Genomic DNA, 25192 nt, shown 5'->3' on the forward strand with positions numbered 1-25192 from the left:
ACAAAGTTACTTAGCTTTGTCCTTCTCTCCCCTCCCACCTCGTTTACTGGTATTATATTGTTGATGAGTATTTTAGTTAGGTACATTTGTTCATGTTTTTATTCTATTTGGGGTTGCTTCCACATCTGAGATGAATTAAATTTTTCAAAACTGGAAGTACAATAAGATTTTGAAATAAAATGAGTGTGAAACATGACTATGGTTCTACAAGTCAGAACTGTATTAAAGAGCACACTCAGAGCAGAGCCACTAGTCACCTTCTGTCCTACCGCAGTCCCTCATGCTTGCCACCCTATTCCCACCCACACTTTGCACTCATTATTTTCTGTTTTATTCTTCCTGGGTTGTTTTTTGTTTTGTTTTGTTTTCATAAACAGGTAGATAAGATAGCTTACCATAGATATGCTTTCATAGTTTGCTTTTTATATACGTAATGATATCCTGGAAACCACTTTCTATCAATTCATAAATATATTCCTCATTAATTGTATTACTTCTGTATAGTACTCCATATACTCCATAATTTATCCAACTACTCTTCTTTATGTAGAAACTTATAATACCTCTAAAATTTTGCAATGCATACAATGCAGTAATGAATAACCTTGTGAATGTGTATTTATGTTGCTGGAGGTATAGGTTTCTAGAATTGGGAGCTTTGCTAGAAATGATAAACTTCTCTTAGAATGGTCCTACCAGTTTGCATTTGAACCAACAATTTATTTTTTATTTATTTATTTTTTTTTTTTGAGGCGGAGTCTCGCTCTGTTGCCCAGGCTGGAGTGCAGTGGCGCGATCTCGGCTCACTGCAAGCTCCGCCTCCCGGGTTCCCGCCATTCTCCTGCCTCAGCCTCCCGAGTAGCTGGGACTACAGGCGCCGCCACCACGCCCGGCTAATTTTTTTGTATTTTTAGTGGAGACGGGGTTTCATTGTGTTAGCCAGGATGGTCTCGATCTCCTGACCTCGTGATCCACCCGTCTCGGCCTCCCAAAGTGCTGGGATTACAGGCTTGAGCCACCGCGCCCGGCCCGAACCAACAATTTAAAATACTATTTCCCTACATCTTTGAAAAAGAATGTGTTGTCATACATTTTAACAAAAGTTGATCTGATTGGCAAGAAATGTAATCTCAATGTTTTAATATTTATTTATCTAATTATTATTGATTTTGAACATCTTTTTATACGCGTAAGAGCTATTTTCATACCATTTTTTTTCTGTGAATTGTCTTTCCTGTCTTTTCCCCATTTTCTATTGGTGTTTGGCCCTTTGTTCCTCAAGTATTAAGAGTTCTTTGTACATTAGGGATGTTAGTCCTTGGTCTGTGATATATGTTGAAAATATGTTCTATTAGTATATAAGTTATCTTTCGACTTCGATGTGTTTTTTGCCATTCAGTATTCATTGTTATTGTTGCTATCAAGTTTTTTTAAATTATTTCTTTTATTCCTTCTGTATTTTGAAAAAGTTAGAAAGACTTCCCCTATACTGAGATTAAAAAGAAAATTACCCATGTTTTTCTTCTAGTATTTGTATGGTTTTAGTTTTTACATTTTGATCCCTAATCCTCTTGGAGTTCCTTCTTATGTAGGGATCTAATTTCATATTTTTCGGGCTACCCAGTTTTCTTGGTATCATTTATTTAAAAGTCCATCCATCTAATTGCAGCACGTTACTCTGGATTGGATTCTGGACTTGATGTCTGAGACTCCATATCCTCCTTGGTAATATGTGATAATATCTTTGTTAAAAATCTGTGTGCCCTTACTCAAGTAGGAATGGTCATCATTAAAAAGTCAAAAAAACAATAGCTGTTGGTGTGGGTGTGGTAACAAAAAGAAACACTAATGCACTGCTAGTGGGAATGTAAATTAGTACAACCTCTATAAAAGAACAGTATGGAGATTTCTCAAGGAACTAAAAGTAGATCTACCTTTCAATCCAGCAATCTCACTACTGGGTATGTACCCAAAGGAAAAAAAGTCATTATATTAAAAAGACACCTACATGCCTATGTTTATTGCAGCACAATTCATAATTGCAAAGATACGGAACCAACCTAAGTGCACATGAACTGATGAGTGGATAGAGAAAAGGTGGTATATATATGCACCATGGAATAATACTCAGCAAAAAAAAAAGCCTCCAGTGCTATACAAGTTGCTGCAAAAGACATTGTTTTATGGCTAAGTGAAGTAACTCAAGAATGAAAAACCAAACACTGTATGTTCTTATTTATAAGTAGGAGTTGAGCTATGGGTACACAAAGGCATTCGGAGTGGTATAATGGACACTGGAGATTCAGAAGTGGGGAGTGTGGAGAGGAGTAAGAATAAAAAAAACTGCATATATGGTACAATGTATACTACTTGGCTGACAGGTGCACTAAAATCTCAGACTTCACCACTATACAATTCATCCATGTAACCAAAAATCACTTGTGCCCCGAAAGCTACTGAAATTTTTTAAACATACCAAAATAATTCAGGCGTGCAATTTAAATGACATAACCTATACAACATGGTAGGTCCCTAATAAACGTTAGTGGGACCACAGCCCAAGAAGCATTAGTCTTAGGTGTGCCTATCTCATTCAATCCCATTGTAATGGCTACAAATATGCAAAGATTATAACCCAGGTAGAGCCATAAATCACCATATTCATAAAACAATTTTACATCAGTTACAGAGCAGTATGTCAGATAAAAATGCTGAAGATTTCAAAACTCAAACGACAATTACAGTTGATTTTAGCTAATTTGAACATGCAGTTTTTGAGGCGGATCATAAAGAAAATTAGGAGTGAGAATGTAAGAGGAGCAGTTGTGTTTGTGCATTTGGTTGCTCTTGGGTATGTTACTAAGCTGCTCAAACCAACACATCTTCCCCTATTCCCTGACAACATGGAGAGAAAAGGTGGAAAAATGTATCTTTCTACTGGCCTTCCACAGCTGGTTGGGGAAAATAAAAGATAAAGGAGATCTTGTCTAGAATAGTTGCCTTCGAGCTTTAGTTAAACTAAAAATAATATGCACTTGGCTTATGCATAAACTTAAATTTTGTGCTGGCCCAGCTACTGACTTAAATAAATAGATTCTTGGCTAAAAACACATTTAATGTTCATAACTATTGTAGAAGAACACTGTCTCTATGTCTTGCTCCAATGCTGAAATAGACAGCAGGTGACAGGGAGACTGTAGCTATGATTCATTCACGAGTATTGAGTATTGTGTCTAAAAGTAATTCTTGTGGCAACTCAACCACGGAGTGATTTCACATTTCTAAATAGATGGTAAAGTACATCAGCGTGATTAAACGCACTCCCACAAGAACAAGTGTTTGTTCTCAATATCATCATGTAGCCTATACAACTCTAATTTGAGAGTCTAGATGTTCAAAAACACCTGTCACAATACATTGAATATGATTATGTTTTGTTCAGTGGGATGGTTTGTGAAAAGCTCAGGCTCTTGACTGAAGAATAAAATATGGAGTGGCCTCCTTTCTCCAATAGGAATCTGACTGCCAAGGTGATGTTTTTTTCCTATTGGCTAGGAATTTTTAAAGATTAGAAACCAATAGTTTGCATTTTTAGAAAACTTGATTATTTTATTCCTGTTGGATTATTCCTCAGGTTGTTGACTTTGAGGGGTCAATTTCAAACTGACATGAGAATTCCCCTTTTCTCTTACCAATGGAGAAAATAGAATGCATTGAAAGACAACTGTCCAAATGATGTACAGATAATGCACACATATGTATATGCATATATACATATGATTTACATCAAATACTGTTTTCTAGTTGGATGATGCAATGTGGTCTTTTGAAAAGCATCTCTGTAAAGGAGCATCCCATGCATAATAGAAAGAGAGAAGAGAGAGAGAAGAAGAGAGACGGAGAGAGAGAGACAGAAATGTGTATATATAAACATATATATATATATTTCATGTTTGTATAAATTGTCCAAGGAAGATACATGCTTAAGGGACACCAAAATTATCACAAACGTGATGTAAATTAAAATGCAAAATGCAAGCATTACATTTTAAAAATAAATTAATGTTATATCTACATATCTACATCATTCTATTTCATTATATTTCAGACTTTTTTAGTGTGGTCCTTTTTGGCAGGACCCAAGATCCCAGGCTCAACTTCCTCACTCATTTCCTACTTCCTAGATGAAAAATTAACTAGGTGAAAACAAAAAATCTATCACTAATAAATAAATGCTCACACACACACACACACACACAGAAAACTCTGATTTTTAAAATGGTAGAATGGATGACTCATATTGAAACCACAGTTATATGTCTTTTTTAAAAAAAATATATAAAGGCTAGTCATTTCAAAAATTATGGAATTATGGCCAACAATATTACCAATCCACATATGGATCATCATGCACTGCAGCAGTAACAAAACTACCCCAATAAATAAATAGATAATGATAAAGGTAAAATAATAATATATTGGAATGGAGAGGAAAGAGGACCAGAATCTGAAAATCACATATATTTTAAGACAACACTGGTGCTGTATCAATACCAGATTTCTGGTATTCAAATTATGAATATGCCTGAAACATTTCAGAGCACTATGTGTCAACTGGTCTTCACAGTAGAATACTGAATTTAAGTCCTCGGTATGCTTAATGTGCTAATTTATTTTAGGAATAGCATATGTGAATAACTCTAATAGCTTACCCATTGATTTAGTCATAAATAGCCTTTGATTCTATGAAAAAGTAAAAATTTATAGATTTGCATATCCTTTATAGGGACTTGCCTTTTGAGAGAGTTGTGAAGTGTATTAGTAGTCTGCTTAGGACCTCCAGCTCACCTTAAGAGTCATTGGTGTACATGATCAAAAGGAAAGTACATAATAATAGATAATATTTTTAAGTACTATAGCTATAAATCTAATATACACAGATGTTGCAAATTGTTGAGATTCAGTGCTTTAGTAAACTGGTAAAAATGACCTTAGAGCCTCTTCTCACAAAAGCACATTCCAGAGTTGAGAAGGGCTTTGAGGTCATGGAGACAGGACATTTCTTACAATAGTCCTGCAGCCAGATTAAACAGTCTTGGAGATCTTTGTAACTGTGTAGGATCACAATAACTCCAAGCAACTTGACTGATAGTCACAAACCAGATTGAAGACAGGTCAAATTTGCACAGTTCTATAATTTCCGAACAATGAATCAATAGCTCCCAGAGTCATGTTCTTCAGCTATCAGGTGACAGAGAATAAAATATTTACTAAAATGTTTACCAGAAAATTCACACTGAAGCCATACCTTACCTAAAACCTAAGTGGCCCCACTGAGATTACCATAATGTTCCTGGATTTCCTCAATCTCCAGCCAAAATTACATTCTCTCTCATCCTTTTACAATTGAGTTGCAATTAAAAAATTAATTTTGCTTGAACTAGCTACAATATTCACGCAAGTGTGGTTAGAGGAGGTTGTATAACATGAATTGAGATGCCTGGCATTTTTATGCAAAAAAGACTGCTATACACAAACTGAAGGATTTAGAGTTGTCACAGACACTGAAAACTGTATTAATCTGGAAAGCTTAATACAAATGCACAGCATTTGCTTCCAGTCCATTCCTGACTCTTACCAAATTTTAAAACTGGTTGAGATCAAAAGAATACTTTAAGTGACACACAGAAAATCATTCAAGACCTTAGTCTTATTTCAAACAAAAACAAGATCTCAATTATCCTGTATTTTGACTGTTTAATTGCCTTTTCATGATTAAGAAGTTATTCTTTCAAATGGAGTCTGTGTGTGTGTGTGATTTGTATCTGCATATTGGACTGAATAAGCTTTTAAATTTAGCTTACATTTTTTTCCTACCACTTCTCAGAAGTGCAGCTAAAGACACATTCAGCCTCATGCCAGCCTTTATCTGGACAACTATCCACAGCTATTATTTTAGAGTTATGTACATCTTCCAACTTCTAGCTTTTACTCTCTAACACAAAATGAAATTATTTGCTTCAAGGCTGTATACTCTGAATTTGCGACTCTGATTTAGGCAGAAGAATGTCCTTAACTCGACCTGGACTTCAGCAGTGTTTGGTACAGCAATGAAACACTCAGCCCAGCTCCTCTAACTGGGATCTACAACTCCCATGCCTTTTCAACACCAAAAGTAGAAACACCTCTCAGCAGAGGTGAGTGGAGCAAATTGTTTACATGAGCTCCAAAGATGAGATACACACAATTGTAGAACGGCCTGAAAATCTGATGCTATGACTAGATTTAATCTGGAAGGATGGCAAATATATAGTAAGATGCCTCAATTCCTCCCTCCCATGTTTATGGAAGACATCTATAATCCATCACACCACTCTTTCCAATGTCAGCTCTATGGGGGCAAGTATTGATTGATTGATTGGTTAACTGATTTTGCTCTTGTGTGTGTTGCTATATTCCCAGGACCTAAAATAGCACCTTGAATATCACACCGTGGGCACTCAATAAATAATTGTTGAATAAATGGAATGAAAGACTCAAAAGTCGTTTCAGAATTCTTTGCAACACAACACTCTAGGCAAGCAAGATACAGTGTATTGGCCCTCCTTGAATAAGCCAACCTCATTGTGAGAAGACAGAGCATGAAGACAGCCAATTGTTTCCTCACAAAGTGGGCTCAATATATTTTCCAGCTCTGATCTACCCCATGTAATGGCTTTAGGTCTGACTTGCTCTGAGGAAAATATTAATACTAAGGTTGGTACCTCTAATGTAAGAAGGAATGGTACAAATCTGAACAATGTAGGCATGATCACTATTTTAGATTCCTAGGGTTGCCATAACAAATTACCAAGTGGGTCTGACTTAAAACAATAGAAGTATATGCTGTCTTGGTTCTTGAGGCTAGAAGTCTGATACGAAGTGTTAGCAGTATCACGCTCCCTCTAGGAGAGAAGGCTTCCTTGCCCTTTTCAGTACATAGTAGCCCCAAGCATTCCTTGGCTTGTGGAAGCATAACTCCAATCTCTGCTGCCACAGCCACCTGGCCTTCCCTGTATGGGTCTCTGTGTCCAGTCTCCCTCTGCTTTCCCTTGTACAGACACATTGGACTAGAGGCCACCTTAACTGAGCATGACTTTTTCTTAACTTGATTACATCTGTAAAGACTCTATTTCCAAATAAGGTCACATTCAGAGGTACCAGGGGTTAGGATGGGAACATATCTTTTTGGAGGACACCCATTCCAGTCACTGTCCTCATGGATCTTACAACTGAGGGTGACAATACAGATGAGTAAACAGGAAATTACAACTGAGTGATAATGTGTTTTCATAGGGGAAGTAAAAGATGCTGTGAGAAAAATAAAAGGAGCGCCTAATCAGATTGCCTGAGGGGCTCAGAATTGCACTGGATGGCAGACAACAGAAATCTGACAATAAATTATATCACATTACATAACAAGAAATTGGAAGCAGGCAGTTTATGTCTGGTGCGACTGTTCCAGGAAGTCATTGAGAATCCAGGCTCCCCCGATTTCCTTCTCCTCCAATGTGGCTCTTGTTCTCATGGCCACAGAATGTCTGCCAACACCAGACATCAGTTCTGCATTACAGATAAGAAGGAAAGGAACGGGGAAAGACACATGTGAACGGAGACTGACTTTACATAGGGAAACCAATAGCATCCTGCGGGCCACACCTGGTAGGCTTCTCCTTACAAGTCATTGGCCAGGACTGAGTCTTATGGCCATTCAGTCTCTCCTAGATTCAGAGAGACCTAAGAGGAGAGTAAAACTGACTGGGCACATGACTGGTCTGTACAAAACTGGAGTTCTGTTAGTAAAGCAAAAGGGAAGAGGGGATGTAGGTGGGTAACTAGCAGATTCTGCTATGGAAACTGTCCCAATGATGGTGATACAAAAACCGAAACTCAGAGGAAGAGTCAGCGTCCTCCCAGTACAGAGGGTTTTTCAGACAAAGGGCAGAGTATTTAGAGAGACTGAGAGGTAAGAAAGAGCAAAGTAAGAAAAGACTTCCAATATAGCTGAACTGCAGCATGCTACTGGGAAGTTAGGCTGAGATGAAGCAGGGGAGGAAAGGGGCGAAATCCTAAAAGACCCTGTAAGCCATGTGGATCAGTTAGGGCTTTTAGATGCAATTAGGAGCAAACTTTGGCCATTTTAAGCAGAAAATGAGAGTATTAAAATGTTCTTGGGCAACTCACAGAATTTTCTAGGACTGCCAAGAACGAGGTCCAAATTATGATGCAGAACTGAGACAATGAGGCTGCTGTTGCCACCACAGCTAAGCACCAACCCCGCTTGCACCACACACAGAACACCACTGCCACCAAAACCCCAGCCTCTGAGGGCCCAGGAACTTTCCTGCCCTAGAACTTCCTTGTCATCCACAGAAGCTTGTATCATCTCCAAATTCAAAGTCTGACCAACAGTGTCTGATGGTGGCGGCTGGGGGTGGGTTGGGGGGTGGGTTGGGGGGTGGGGTGGGTGGGCCTGTTGTGTGCCTAAATTCTAGCCACAAGGAAGTGTGAATACTTGGCATTTATTACTTCTGACATAAAGTGTGGCTCTCCTTCTCATCAAGAAATTCCTCCAAACATGGGAAGAGGCCTCACCTGCTGAGCAGCCAGAGGATGACAATGGGCAGGTTTATTCTGAGGGCAGTGGGGTGTCCAGGAAGAGCTCAGAAACTTCCAGGTCCCCTGCTTGTCACATGAGTAACCAGCATTCTTGTAGGGGAGTAACCAGCATTCTGGACAGATCCTTCTGGCTGCATGGTAAAAAATAGATACATAGGAAGAAAGTGGAACAGCCGGAACAGCCAAGGTACTCTATAAGATATGATCTTGGTTATCTCAAGGGTCTTACTCTCAGGGAATGCCTTTGAAGAATGAGATGGTGTCAACACTGGGACCAGAAACTAAGTCTGGATTATATCAGACTGCCTTGTGGAAAGAGACAAATAACTATGCTATTTAGCCTTTCTGTGCTGATTAATATAATAATAATAAGTAAAACTGTGTTGTTGACTGAGAAGAAGGGAAAAGGAGGCAGGGCCTCTCCTGTTCTCTTGCCCTTTGGTTGGTGCTACTGGGCCAAAAGCAGCAGGCATGCCATACCTATGGCAAAGCAGTTAGTCAGTTTCTCCTCGTTCCTCCCTGCCCCAGAGTGAGCCATGAGTGCAGCTGGCCAGTGGAGGTTCTTTCAGAGAAGCCCCTCATCCCAGTCTGGGGAAAAATGAAGCACCAGGACTGAGTGAGTAACTGGGGACACACCTGAGATCATGCCTTCCTGGCTTTGCCTCCCATGGTAGCATCTTCATCGAAAATGAATTAATAAGGATTTATTACCATGGTACTTTCCTCCCTCAGCACCTGAGAAACTAAAGTCTCTAAATCCCACTAAGATTAAGCCCCAGCTCTGGTTTCAAAGAGACATAAATAATGACAATCTCTGAATGTTGTTTTCAGCCTTGCACCAAACCATGAGAAAGAAACCTGGGTATTGACTTTTTACCAGCTTTCAAGCCTAGCAGCTTTTCCTGTGAAATGGTACAGTGACAGAAAAATGCAAAACAGGCCAGATGCACTGAGCACCCTGGTGTTGTCAGGTAAAAGAGCCTCTGTGTAGAGGTTTGCAGCAGTATGGGGTTGCCCTATTAAGCACACAGATTATTCTGGCGAAATCACTCAGTCCATGTGTAACAAGCAGGGGGCCTGGAAGTTTCCATGCCCTTCAGTGAAGAGATGTGAATTGGCAACGGTTTGGGGATGGAATAAGAGGCTGCTACAAAAGAGATTACAAAAGAGGGGACCTGTGACTGGAACTTCAGATCTGAGGGTAGGTGGCAGCTCACCTTCTCAAATTGCAAGAGTGACTCATTGTAGTTCAAGGGTCACCAGTGCAGGCAAAGGGTAGACCAGCCATATCACAGAAGAGAGAAGTGGGGAGCCAGGGGGCAGTCAGTGGATCTAAGACTCCAGTTGCCCTGTCATAGAAATGCAGATAGTCTCCCTTCATATACCAGGACTCCATTGCTCTATCTTGAGCAGGAAAAGAAAGCCATCCAAAAGAGGCCATTTAGGCCCTTCTTTACTAGCTGTTGAACATTCAGAAACAAGGCAATTTAAACTAGAAGAAACTGAAAAGCTACTGGCCAGCAAATATTTTCCCTGCTAGCAGGGACCTCTTAAGTAAAATCAGGTCAGTCACTGAAAATAAAGAAGCTGCTGTTTTAGTGCAAATTGGAGACTAGAGAAAGTAAACTTACTATGAAACTACATTTTTCCATTAGAATTATTTTTATTGATTTTTTTCATATTTAAGACTTTCTGTTTATTTTTAGATTACACCAAATTTATTTTCTCCATTTTTATGCTTGTTTGCATGACTTTATTATTTCATGACAACATTCATTTGAAAAAGTGTCATGGTCATATGATGCCAAGTTCACCACTTATCTGCCCTCCCAGCAATATTTCTAAAATGATACTAGGGATTATCCAAAATATTTAGGCAGAATTATGGACAGGAATTCCTTAAAAAGCTAGAACAGAGCAACATCACTCTTTGCCTTGGCCTTTCTTGTTCTTTGCTTTTACACCCAAACACATGAAACATTCTTAAATGTAAGCTGCAAGGAAAATTATAAGCACGTTTCAGAAACACCTAGTCCCTTGGCTAGCTACTTCTCTATACTTAGCTTGAAAGAGTAGCCATATCATATTCCTTAAGACAGTCCTCGTGCTCTTGGCAAAGTATCTTAACTTTCAATACACAGGAAGATAATTATGAAATTTGAGACCTTTCTTTTCTCTCATCCTCCCAAACACACACATGCACACAAACACTCTTAAAACATCTCCCTGCACATGCACTTCACAGTCATCTCTACATGAGTTGATGGTTCTTGTCTTAGTACAGCAGGAAATACTTTCAACACCAGTCATGATGTGGATGGCACACACACACACACACACACACACACACACACACAACTACAGCCCTATTATCAGGGCCCTTTTAATTAAGTCCAAAGATCTCAGCTAGACATCAATTTTCTGTTTCCTTCAGAGTTGTTGATCTACCTAGTAACTAACTGGTAGATCAATGTGCCAAAAACAAACAAACAAACAAAAACACACACACAAAAACACACACAAATTATCACAGTCTTAGCAAATCCAAAACACTACTTTTAAGGTTTCATAAGGCAGAGATAGAGTCTGCTGATAACTTGCAGGTCTTCCTTGGTCTAGGTAGGATGCTTATTATACCAGTTTAATGAGATTTCATCAGGCAATATATAGAAAGATGCACAGGTAGAGAGAAATAGAGATATATGCACACACACACACACACACACACACAGCTGGGGCATTTCTGGCCTCTCGTGTGTGTGTGTGTTGCCATCCAGTTTTTCTTTTATTTTCCTAATTGATCCATCAGCCTTGGTTAACTAGTGACTCTGTTAAGCTTTCTTACACAACAGTTACTTCTAGGGCTAATTCAGCAACCACTTTCACAATTTGCTTTAACAAGACATTGTTATCAGCAATCACTCTTGCCATAGTCACCATGAGTATTTTGACCCATAGTGCTTCAACATTCAGTAACAATGTCCAGTGCTCCTAGGACACTATATTTGCTCTCAATGTGACTCCTCGGATATTTTAAGACATGTTAACACAAAAATCCACGTCCTTTTTCTCTACTCGTCATTATCCCATCATTTCTTTTGCAGGTGAGAATATTCATTTTCTCTCACCAATTTGACTCAATTATTCAGGTTGCAAGTGCCGTGTTGGAACATCTAATCAAGGGTTCTAAAAAGAGGATCAAGGGAATCAGAGAGGATCAGAGAGCAGGAGCTTAAACAGGCTTGTTGATTTTCCTCATCAAGCAAATCTTGGTAAGAAGACACCTTCAGATATAGAGACTGGAAGATGATAACTAGGCCAGGGGCAGTGCCATTAACAAATGCATGCTACCCAGAGACACAAACCAAATGTTCAAATATCCATTTTCATGCCCCTGATTCACATGGCTAATTTAAGCATTTCCTTTTAAGCAGAGATATATTTCTGGAAAATTGTTTACTTAAAATCCTTATGTATCTTGCTCTTTTTAAAAATAGTTAGATGAATATTTTCTAAAAGCTTGCAATTTTCATGATTTATTACAATTTGTTTTGTCAAAATCAAGCATTAATCCTTTTCTCATACCTTTAAATAAATAAGTATATTATCTATCCTAAGACAGTCCCAATCGGGAGTGATAGTATCTGCAAGTAGTAAACATGTTTATTTAATTCTTACAGTGAAAAACTTATAGAATTAAAAATAAGTGCATTTCATGCCTCATTTTACCTCACATTAAATTTGTGTGTCTGAAATATTCCATTGACATTGTATGATGCACATTTGATGCAGAATTCACATTGACCAAATTATAGGATTCATATGTAAAGTGAAAAGTACCCAATTATTTGTTTCCAGCCTCCTTGTCACACTCCATTCTTGTTTTTCTGTGCTGTCACTTCTCTGGAAGGTCAACAGTCCTTACCATTGGTTAAGGTAAAGCCTCACACCCTTTCATTCTTTGCTCTTTCTGTTGGTTAATTATTTGGCTGTGGGTGCAGGTGGTGCTTAATACACCTACACACAGTCTTTAAGAAATCACATTAAATGGATTAACATAAAGTAGAAAGACCATTCTCTCTTGTTTTGAACATCTGAATTTCTTTACTGACATTTACCTAATGGGAAGTATTTACCACATGGCCTGAGCATGACAGGTGACAGTGATGCGTAGGAAGGATCTGCACCCCCCCAGGAACCATAAAATGGGCACTGACGTTGGAGCTCAAAGCTCAACTTGGCCACTGCATATCTATATAATTAAAAACTAGTCTTAGTCTCTTCACTACTACATAGGGAGAGCACTGGCCAGGTCACAGGATAGCTGATAGACTCAATTGAACACATGAAGTTGTGCATAGGGCAGGAGGTGAGAAGAGAAATAAAGTTCTAATTGGGTGTAACTGGGAAGGAGAACAATAACAGTAATTAAAGCAGTAGAAGGTGAGCACTGAGGAGTAGCCACATAAAGTAGGAGAGCAGCTGGCAGAGCCCAAATCAGGTCTGCCAGTCATCCAGGAATAGAGGGCATTTGGAAGCCTACATGCTGACACCTGCTTAGTGCAGGCTCTTCCCATGGCACTTGGACACTCATCTCTGTCAGGTCCACTGAAAGCATAGAGGTCAATGTTGACACAAGGACTCATATCACTGGTAGCTGCTTCTGGATCTGATTATTTAATGTAATTAGTGGGCAATCAACTTTTTGACACTAGCCCAACAGAGCTCCTTGAAAGTAGAAACATGCATAGTGAGGATGTTTTGGGATAAAGTCGCTGTGAAGTTAGACTTTGAAATGTATTCAATTATTTAAAAAATATCTAGTGAGTAACTACCATTGGCCTGGCACTCTTTTTATTATTGTTATTTATTATTATTATCATTATTATTATTATTTTGAGAGTGAGTCTCTCTCTGTCGCCAGTCTGGAGTGCAGTGGCTCAATCTCAGCTCACTGCAACCTCTGCCTCCCAGGTTCAAGCTATTCTCCTGCCTCGACCTCCCCAGTAGTTAGAACTATAGGCCTGCACCACCATGCCCAGCTAATTTTTGTATTTTGAGTAGAGACAGGGTTTCACCATGTTGGCCAGGATTGTCTTGATCTGTTGGCCTCGTGATCTGCCCTCCTTGGCCTCCCAAAGTGCTGGGATTACAGGCGTGAGCCACGGCACCCGCTGGCACTCTTAAAAGGTAGATAATGTCCCTTGCCTCCATGGGCATTACAGTCTATGGAGTGGGGTGGGAATTGTAGTAAATTATAAGAGGAAAAATACAGCTGAGCCCTAAAGAAGAGTAAGATTTTAACAGGCAAAGGAGGGTGGCAAGAGCATTCCAGGCAGCAGGAGCAGCACACGAAGATCCTCTAAGTTGAGGGAAAGCTGAGCCCTTTGGAAGATCTGTGGGGAGAGGTGATTTTCGGTTTATCAAGAAAAGAAGCTGGAGAATTAAGAAGAGACCAGAACAAGCAGGCAATTTTAAGTCATGTTACAGAATTTGCATTTAATCCTAAGAGCTTTGGAAAAACATTAACCATTTCTGTGGGGAAAATAAAATGATCAAATTTACAGTAAAGAAAGATGATTCTGTCTGTAGGATGGAGCATAAATACAGGGAAATAAGGCAGGTTAGAACAACTAGGATGCTATTGGGGAAGTTCAGGCAGGGAAATTTGGTGTTCAGGATTATGGTAATACAATGGAAATAGGAAGAATAGAATTGAATACAGAAAATAAGTGCAATGTAGAGGCATTCAGGGGAATAATAGTAATATGTTTTGAATTATTATGAATAAGGAACATAAGGTGTGTTTGGATGACTGACTTGGGAAAGAGGATGTACTTGATTCTAGCAGATTGATTTTATAGTCCCTGCCACATATTGAAGTAGATATGTCTTGTAGACCATTGTCTCAATGGGTCTGCTCCTCCCATGAATAGGCTAAACTGGAGATAGAGAAAGGAAAATTACTGACACTTAATAGAAACTAAAGTTATGGGGATGAATGACATCACCAGGAAAACTGAGAAAATGGCCTAGAAATGAACCCCGAGCAAGAACTACATGTAAGAAACTAGCAGAGGACAAGAATTCCATCGAGAAGACAAAGAAAGTGCTTTAAAAGGTTGGAGGAAACCCAGATATTGTGGTACCATAGAAACGAAGAGAAGAAAGTGCTTTAGGAAGAACAGGGTGGTCTATACTATCAAGTTTTATAGAGAAGCGACCAGTGACCTTTTGAAGCAGTTTCAGTGAAACGCAACAGGCATAAGCCAAATTAGGGAAAGAATGGATTAGAGAGGATGGGGAGCAAATGGAGATAGCAGGAATAATTCAAGTATTTTGGACATAAAAGTGAAGAAAGAATTAGGGCAGTAGTTATGGAGGGGACAGATTACAGACCACAGACAGCCAACCAAAAATCCAGATTGTCACTGAAGCTAAAGTTATTGGAGCTAATGGATACCTTTCACAGTCTTCTCAGGACACAGGCTTACAGCCAAATTGGCATGTGGAGAGAAAAGCTCTCAATCAGAGTTTTTGTTTGTTTGTTTGTTTGTTTGTTTTTAAGGAGTGCCTCACTAGAAGAAATAATCACTAACAGTCACTGATCATAACACTGTCTTGTGTCCAGACGGTCTTGATGTCCATTTATCATGTGTCACACTGCACAACTGCTTCTGTCTTTGCATACTGACTGTGAATCTACTAAAAAACAAAAATCCACAAATAGCCATGTCACAGGTAACTCTTGAGATAAGAGCCTCCTTTTAGCTCCTGTAAACACAGTTTTGATAGTATTTTCCAGCATTTTAAATAAATATGTTGATATCTAATTTGTAACACAAGAAAGCTAATTTTAAAATTCATTATTGCCTGCCCACTCTAAGAGATAATTTGAGCTGAATCACTGAAGAGCTGGATTGTTGCTTGTTTGTGGTCCAATAAGAAACAGATGTATCCTAAGTGAGAATGTATTCATTTACAAAGCAAGCCATGTTTCAGTCTAGTCATAGCCATAACACTTCAGGAACTATCTTTAACATGATCCCTCCCTGGGAGCAAAGCATCTTTTCTCATGAGAAAATCTATGTAAGACATTTGGTTTCAAAATGGACTCAAACAATTTTCTCATCTGGAGAACACATGAAAAGGGAAATAAGGGGGAAAATGCTTTTGAAAACTTCCAATAAAGACATATATCTTCTGGTAGTCACAGAAAAGATTAAGTTGGTGGTGTTTAATAACTAATGGCAAGACCCTATTGGTTAAAAATTGCCTACTCATGTCTGCAGGGGAAGAAATAAAGTATTATACCAATAAAAAGTAATAATCACAATCACTGTGGATCTATAAAACATTATTAAGTATCCCTTGACAACTTAAAAAAAACTCTAAGTAATTATGAAGCCTCGTTTTAAATTAAAACCTGGCCACGTCACTCTTACATGAGCATGGTAATGAAGGAGATTTATGATGCCTTTGTGTATATTGCTGCAGAGTTAGCTGGCTGGCCACCCTTATGATATAATCACTTTTCTCTGCAATTTAATTAAAACAGTGAAGGATCTGCCCTTTGCTGGAGATTTTCTTATCCATAGCACTAAAAATATCCCCTGGAAGCAATCTGTCAATATGATCTTTCAAACACAATCCTGCTTGTGCTGGGGAAGAAGAAAAAGACAATGAGAAATATCAGAATCCAAAAGGTTAGCACAGGTTAGTACATGGTTAGTTGCCATGAAACTGGAGTCACAAGGCTGCCCATAAAAAGGGTAAAAAATGAATTTAAGCCACCTAATTATGTGAAGCAATGAATGAAAATTCCCCATCTAGTATCCAGCTTATAATAAGGACACAACAACGAAAATTCTCTCTCATTCCCGCAGCTCTCTTAGAGGAATTATCCTCATGTCTATTTTGCTTTGTATGGTGCTTATAGGCATTAGTGCTTTGATGTATAGATAACCATGGGAGTCTTTCCTGTTCTCATAATCCCCAGAATTCTACGTATTCTGTACTAAAATATTTTGCAGTGAAGAAAAAAACTCCTTTTTATTGACGATAACAGATCACTACCAACTCTGATCTGGTGATTGACATGTTCTTGTCTGGTCATAGGATAACTGTCATTTATCTTCATAGCAATGGTGAGAGAGGAAAGTTCCTCCTTTTCACCGTGTGAACGTGGCCTTCCAATCTGAACTACAATCTAATGGATGGATGATTCTCCAAGCTCTACCATGGATGGATGAAGAATGGAACTACTAAAGAGAAGTAGAGTATAACCAAAGGAAAATGGAGCCCATGATGGAGAAAAAATCCTGTTAAACATTCACTAGGAAACGGTTAAAGGTCCAAATTTGAGGTCAGACCTGGGATCAATTCCTCCACCACATCCTAGTCACTATTCCTTGGAAAATACATCAATCACTTCTGAGCTCTTGGTTCAGCCTCCAAAATAATAATAGTATTATTTATTTTGTAAACATGTCAAGATAATAGGAATAAGTTTTCTATATTATACATTTTATCATTTGATGTTTAATAACAAGTAGAAGAAAATATCAATGGTCAGGGCAAAAAAAAACAGCACTAAAGAAACTATGGGTCAAGCTAGTAAGTCGTACATTTCCATTGAAACATAAATGTAAGTTAGAGTCTATGAACCTCAGGTGTGGGCAAAGGCTATGAGAAACTATGTTGTATTAACCCTATTATCTAGAGATGATAGTCAAAATCTTTAACAACCAGTATGGAACAAACATCAACAAATAAGAATGGGTGCTGACCATAGACAAGTAAAATAGCGGTGCCCATGTATACTGGATGTGTATCAGTTGTGCACTTTTCCATGCCAACACTGCACTTTGTACCTAGCAAGTTCTCAATTAATATTTATTGAAGTAAATTCACACTGTATTAACCTGGCCATCTCACAAAAGTGAGGTTAATTAGAAAAAAAATCACAAAATTAACAATGATTTATATACATCATTAATAATAATGATTAATAAGGATTTATAAAAGAATTATCCTGACTTTTTGTTTCCAGGGAAATTTTACAATTTTCATGGATGAGCTTGGTTGTAAGTTATCTGCCTTAAATCTGATCTTTCATTTTTTCCCTTTAATTAAATAACAATTTGGATACTTTACATGATAGGCTTTTTGTTGATTGATTATTAAAATCCATTTGTATCTTGACTCATTCTACAAGAATATAAAATAGCTCTATCTTGATTTATAGTTTATGAAAAATTTTATTGGGATTCTTGTGACAACCCTTCAAAAATAAGAAGACAAGCTCAGAGAAGTTTAATGATTTTCCAAAATCAGACAACCAGTGAAGTGCTGAGTCAAGACTCACACCCTAATCCTACATTTCAAGTTCAGTATTCTGTTCCCTCTACACCACGCAGCCTCTTGACTGCCTATGTGAACTTCCCACAAGGCCTTATTTGGGGCAGATTCAAGCCTTACTAACAAGTAATTATACTTAGTGCTGTGTCTACCTTCTTGTACTCCAAGCTTCAGAACCCAGGACAGCGCCTGCATAGCAACATGTTTAATAAATTCTGTAGCTGTAATTTTGAGCATGATTTTGAGGACTCCTGCCAACCTTTTTTACATTGCCACAACTCTCTGGTTCTGATGAGGAGACTGAATTTCTCTAGCCTACTCCTCTCTTATACCCAAAGTTGCCATTACCAATGACTGTGCCTGCCATCATGACTAAGTTTCCCCAATACACTCCAGTTATCACTCTTAAGGACACTTTCAGCACAACTAATGCTTTCATATGAATAGATTAGAGTTGTCAGAAAAGTAAAAGCCGACACAATTTTAATTGTGATTAAACACGTATACTTTGCCCTTCTACATCTGTTTTTAAATCAAGTACAAACTTTAATAATACACTCAGCAGAGGCATCTGGAAGATGTGTTGATCCTAGTTGGCAGCAGACACCAGATGGGTTAGTCAATTTGGAACAGATGGTAAATTGATATTAATTAATTATAAGCCTGGACTTTTCCACCATTCATGATTCTCAGTTTCTATTAATGTTTACCATTTTTGGTTAATCTCAGTTTTCTAAATTCCTCTTTCTAACCTGTGTGATTGCAAGAGAAAAATAGGAGAAATTTTCTCTCTCATTAGAGAATATCTTGAGCTCTTGAAACACTCTGGGGTTGAACAATGAACTCCAATGAGCTTATAACACCATGGTAGAGCTTGGAGGATCATCATTAGCATGATCACAGACCTAGGATTTTTCTATTCCTGCTCTGCCAATTAATGCTACTCTCTTCCCACAATTCTCCTACCCTACTCTGTACTGTCAATAAAATTACCTGTGAGAACTCTATGCAAAGAACAATAACCAAGTGAGTGTAAAGTACACTCCCATCAATAGCTACACACATATCCACTATTCAAACGTAGAGCTCTCTGGAAGACAAACGTTGAAGTAAACAATTAAGAATTAAGTTCTGAGTAGAACTTCTACCACTTCTTAAATTGTAATCTTGGGCTAAATGCATGGAGTAACAAAATTGACAGAAGGAAGGAGTGAGCTTTCAGGTTTTGTGGAGCAGCTTCTGATTCATGTTGAGAGAAATGGTCACAAGGTCACAGAGGATAGGCCATGGCCCCACTAAGTCTCATGGATTGAAAAGTGAGTGTTGGATTAGGGAGTGCTTTCTTACCTGCAGGAACAACACAAACACTCACAAGTCAGTGTTGCCCAAGTTGACCAGCCAGATCATCAACTCCTCTTCTTTGAAGTGTGGAAAGAAAGATAGTAAGTCCTCACATGGAGTGATGTTCAGAGTTCTAGAAAGTTATTACCATCTTTAAAATTCTTATTCAACTCCCTGATGCCTAAGATTCTGCTAACATAATCAACTTGCAATTTTATTTTAAATATTTTTGTTAAAATTAAAAAGTAAAGCTAAAAGTAAAACATCATAGAGCTGATTTGGTGGCCGAAAGGAGAGTAACAAGGCAGTGGGTACTAAAAGTGGAAGAAAGGATAGAAGGGAGAGAAGAGACACCCAAATATGAATAGTTCGAACCTGGGACCATTGATGAAAAACATGTTTTGCCTCAGACTGGCCTTAGAAATCAGAGAAGATATGGCAGAATCCTCTTGGTAATAGTCATATCAGCTGTTCAATTTCTTTGTTGCCTACCCAAAGTGTACTTGTTCAAGGGAGGAAGGGAGAGAGCTGAGAGAATACGTAATTCTTCAGTTTCACCGCAGTCAAAAGTTTTTCTTTCTGTTTTGAAAATAGACCACTCAGGACTCATGGAAGCATCCTTACTTATGAACCATTCACCTTACAATTACTGGGGGTATACAAAGACACTCTGCAACTAAAAGTTAAGGTTTTCTTTTGATCTCTTAGAGTTTGTTGTATTTTTCCCTTTAATTGTACCTAGAGACAACTACAGAAGTTAGATTTGTGGTCCCTGAGACCACAGCGGAGTCCCTCTGGACTTCTAGAGAAGTCCAAATAAATACAATTTGCCTTTACTAAGTTAAACAGCAAAATTAATACGGAGTAGATCAGGACAACTACATAAAAACTCACCTAATAATAGACAATGTCTTCAAAGGTAGGAGAGAGATAACGAAAAATACTGCTGTATCTAGTCAGCAGTGAGCCAGGTGTGGGGATGTGCACTTGAGCACCAAAGGGAATTTAGGATAGTAGGATGGCAATGTATAGCCCCAGAAGCATGATCCCAGGAAGGGAGGAGTAATCCTTCCCAGTGCAGGAGTAACCTCATGCTTCTGAGGAAAACGTAGCCAGGTCTGAATTCCCAGATCTAGAAACAGTTGTCATCTGCCATTGGAAGCTCCTGAGCACACACTCCAGACAGAGACACACCATTTTACTAGGTAGAGTTTTGGCCTCAAATCCATGTGTGATTGTCTACCTTAATAAGCAGAAACAACCAAACCCTGCATGAGTCTAGATCAGAGTTTTAAAAATTGTTATCCTTAGAACACTAAGGTTTCACATAATTATCTCAAGGGTGACTGCTGAGGAAGTTGAGCAGACAGAATGTTTCCCTCCAGCTGTCTCCTACCCTCCACTCCATCAGCATTTCTACCACAGCACTTCACTCTTGTCTGAAGATTACACTGGAGTTCTATGTAGGATCTTTTGGATTGGGGGGGCAGATTCTGCCAGTAAAAAATGTACCAAGATGCACTTACATTGATAACACAGACTTTTAGAGCCTGCTCCTTGATTCTTCTCCATGGACTCTATCCTGATCCCCAGGTAGCCTCCTGAGAGATGTCCCTGGTCATCATATCTTACCTATGACATGGATCTGTAAGAGATTATCTAAAGAAAGAGAAGCACAAGGCCAAATAATGTAAAGAAAAAAAGCCAACCAAAAATTGTGCATGCTGTGTAAAAGGAAAAGGTTTTATAATTTCTTGACTCTTTCCACCTGAGGCCCACCTGTGGACCTCACCTAGGAGTAGACTCCTTCCCCCTATGAGGCAGTGAAGAGTATGTGAGGGCGCTTTTGGTGTTGTAAAGATTGGGGAGCATCATTGTCATCTGTAGTAGGGGCCAGAAAAGGAAAACATCCTGTAATATGTGGGGCAGTTCTGCATAATGAGATTGGACCTCCCCATCCACCACCAGAATGCCCATACCATCTGTATTTAAAAATACAACAGAGCCATGGCTTATTCTGCAACATAGTAAAATCATGGGTAATATTCCCAAGACTCTCCCTCGAGGTTAGCCAATGCAGATACGTGTATTTTATACGAATGAGCACATCATACTATCATAGCATAATAACATTTAACATACAATAAAATCACTATTTCTGAATCCCGTGCTTTCTGAGTATCACTTGGATGCCCATGTGGATCTTCTGATGCCTTTTCCATTTCCCAAATCAGTTATAGTCTCATCATAAATTAATATATAAGCCATCTGATGTTTAGACATTGGTCTCTGATGAGCTTGGGTTAAAGTGATTTGGTCCATGAGACAAATCTATTCTCAGACGCTAGCTGAATCAGGCATTAATGCCTGTGGAACAAGACTCCTAGACCAAGAATAAGGATAACTCGAGTTTAAGCAACTTCAGAGGGCTTTGGATAGCCCACTGGCCTCTCCTTGTGACATTCCTGCCATTAATTTGAAACTTCTTTAAGCCATAATATAAATATTCCTCTTGAAGAAAGTACTTAGATAAGGGCAGATTCAAAATTTTATTCTGGAGTGTGACTTCTGAAAGCACGTGAATGAAACTGAATTTCTATCCTGTCATTGCTGTAAATCAGGGTGGCATCACGAAAGGGCACCAAACACATAATGTTAAGCAGAGGACTGGGGTACATGCCATTATACATTAGGAAAAAAATGCAGACATTTTTATGTAAGATGTTTCCCCAGCATTCCACTAACCATTAATAACCTCCTCCCATTGCTTTTATGTAACTTTACTCATGGGAATTTTATACAATATGACTAACTCATAAAATTTTAAAAGAATTGGACATATGACTAAAAATATTATCTGTTACTGTAATTATTAAGCAACTTTATGCTTCAGAATAGAATCAAGTGAGGTTGGGAAAAACAAGTCCTTAGAGAAAAGTTATTTGGGGCTGGGCGGGTGGCTCACGCCTGTAATCCCAGCACTTTGGGAGGCCGAGGCGGGAAGATCACAAGGTCAGGAGATCGAGACCATCCTGGCTAACACAGTGAAACCCCGTCTCTATTAAAAATACAAAAAATTAGCCGGGTGCAGTGGCAGGCGCCTGTAGTCCCAGCTACTCTGGAGGCTGAGGCAGGAGAATGGCGTGAACCCGGGAGGCGGAGCTTGCAGTAAGCGGAGATCGTGCCACTGCACTCCAGCCTGGGCGACAGAGCAAGACTCTGTCTCAAAAAAAAAAAAAAAAAAGAAAAGAAAGAAAGAAAGAAAAGTTATTTGTTTGCTAATTCAACGTGTATGGAGAGAGTTGTCCTTAACTCAATAGTCTAACACAGGTTTGAAGTAAGCATAAAAGACTTAGAGAATTTTAGTCCGTTTTCCTGGGGATTTAGTGTTCTGTGACAAATAGAACTCATATACTTCTTCTTGAATGGTAGAAAGTCACCACTAGCATTTAATGATATCCAGAATTTTTAAAAAGAAACAGCTAAGGAAAACCTAAGTATTTGCAAAATATACATTGATGAACCTTCGCTTCCCTTATTTTACTATTTGTTTCATCTTTATTTTCAATGTCAAAAATGCAAAACCTCAAAATAGTGACAGCTTAATAATAACTGCCATTTCTTTAATGTTTAACAAGGCACATTGCCAAATACTTTACATATTGTAGTGTAGCTGGCGAGATGTAATTTTTTTCAGTCTTGAGAAGCTTCCAGATAGTTGTGTCTAAATGGAGGCAGCAGATCCCTTAGAGTAGATCTTCACTGGAGAGGACTCCGTTTCCTTTCTTGGATTTTTGAAGGTATGGAAATGCACCACGAGTAAGTGGTAATCATTGTCTTGGAGGAAGGATGTAACAGAATCTTCTACAACTGAACAAAGTCTTCTCTTCCCAATGTTCTGGCATTAAGAAAAGTTTAGTAAATTTACTCAGAAAATTAAAAATGCTCATTTGGGGAGAAATAAGAACAAGATCCAAACTCTCTCTTTTTGAGGCTCAACTCTACTAAAATTTCAATGATAAATGCAAATGGCACAAACCAAGATATTTATGTAGGAAATGATACCAAGGACCACAAAAGGCAACTTGGCTTTAAGGAAGAGGGGACAGAATGGAGACCTGGATTCAACACCAGATCTAACCACTTTTGTACAAACTTGACTTCAGAAGAACCTGTTACTAATCATTGGATTCAGAAAACTCCTGGAAAACCCCTTTAGTTTACATGACACATGCTCAGCCATCCAGCTCTTTGGACAGACTAAGGAAAAGAGAGGTTTGAAGAGACTAATTACAAACTCTTGTCTTGCCTTTGGAAATGTAGATTTAGGTTCCAATAGAGACTCTTCACCACAATTATTTCTGTTCTGCTTTTTAAGGCAAATTGAGGCAGAACAAAGGATGGCTGAGGAGTAACTTGGGCTAGCATCTTCTTCCATCAGTAAAGAAATTAATAATGGCAGCAGGGCTGCATTTATAAATGAGCAGGCTGGGTAATGCACAACCACAGAGAGTGATGTCCTAATTGATTATGAAGGGAATAGCTCTCCTGGTTGATAATTGCATATAATTCTCTATAGTTTCAAAATTATATATATTATATATATGCATACATACACTTACATATGCTACACAAATCCATAATCAGCAGAGGGTAGAGGACCCAGGGACACCCAATATGAGCACATATGAACCCTGGCTCATATTAGATATAAAGTTATGTAGGACTCAATTCTCATGCTTCTCCTCTCCTTCCCGTCTTTCTCCGCATGCCCCTCTCCCCAAGACTATCAAAAACAACAGCTGTCTAGGGAATGTAGGGAATGTAGCCTTCCTATTTGCTGAGAGGCTATAAAGATACTACTTAGACAATAACCCCATGGAGATGCCCTGCTCTCTCCACACAGCTGGGTTATGAGGCGGCATTCCTGTCACATAGGCCATTAAACTGACTGTGGGTTACTAGTACCACTTAGTGTAAGAACAATGGATTTGAGACTGTGAATAAGAAAGGAGCTATTTTATTTTACATGGACTTGATAACCTCTAGATGTCACTTCTATGTAATTTTAAATAGTAATGAAGAGGATAATGCAGCTGTAGACTGGACTTTGTAAGAAATGACATCTGGACATATGTGCTTTCTGGGTTTTTTACAAAGCAGAATTCTAGTTTCACAAAGCCAACCACTGGCAAGGGCCGTGTAAGTATGATCAGCAATTGTCAACACTCCCCTGCTTCTCTCTGTTCTTGGAACAAAGTTCAAAATACCTAACGTACTCTTTTGTGCCCTGCCTTATTTAGGCCCACTTACCTTTCCAGGCTCCACTGTCTGCAGTTGCCCACCTGCCATACACAGAGAACCCCAACTGGCCACTAACCAAGTGATCCAAATACTCAATACAATCCCAACCCAAATTTCAGCAGAGGGGTGTTGTGTGTGTACGTGTGTGTGTGTGTGTCTGTGCGTGTGTGTGTGTATGTAAACAGACAAATTGATATAGTAATCCAAAATGCACGCGAAATGCAAAGGACTAGGAATAGCAAGTCATAGTCATTCTAGAGGAAGAACTGCAAAATTGGAAGAGGAGTTCTATCCACTATGAAGGCAAATTATAAACCTAGAGCAACAGTGTAGTATTGGCATAATCATATACAAGTAGGCTAACAGAATAGAATAGGGAGTCTAGAAGCAGACCCACATATATAAGAATACAAATGACAAAAATCATATAGCAGAGCAGTGGAGATTAGTCATCACAACAAATTACGTTAAATTAATTGCATACCTATATAGGAAAAACATAAATCTGAACCTCCTACCTGATACTGTT

The sequence above is a fragment of the Macaca fascicularis genome, chromosome 6 (genome assembly GCF_037993035.2).
Source record: "Macaca fascicularis isolate 582-1 chromosome 6, T2T-MFA8v1.1".
Classification (NCBI taxonomy): Eukaryota; Metazoa; Chordata; class Mammalia; order Primates; family Cercopithecidae; genus Macaca; species Macaca fascicularis.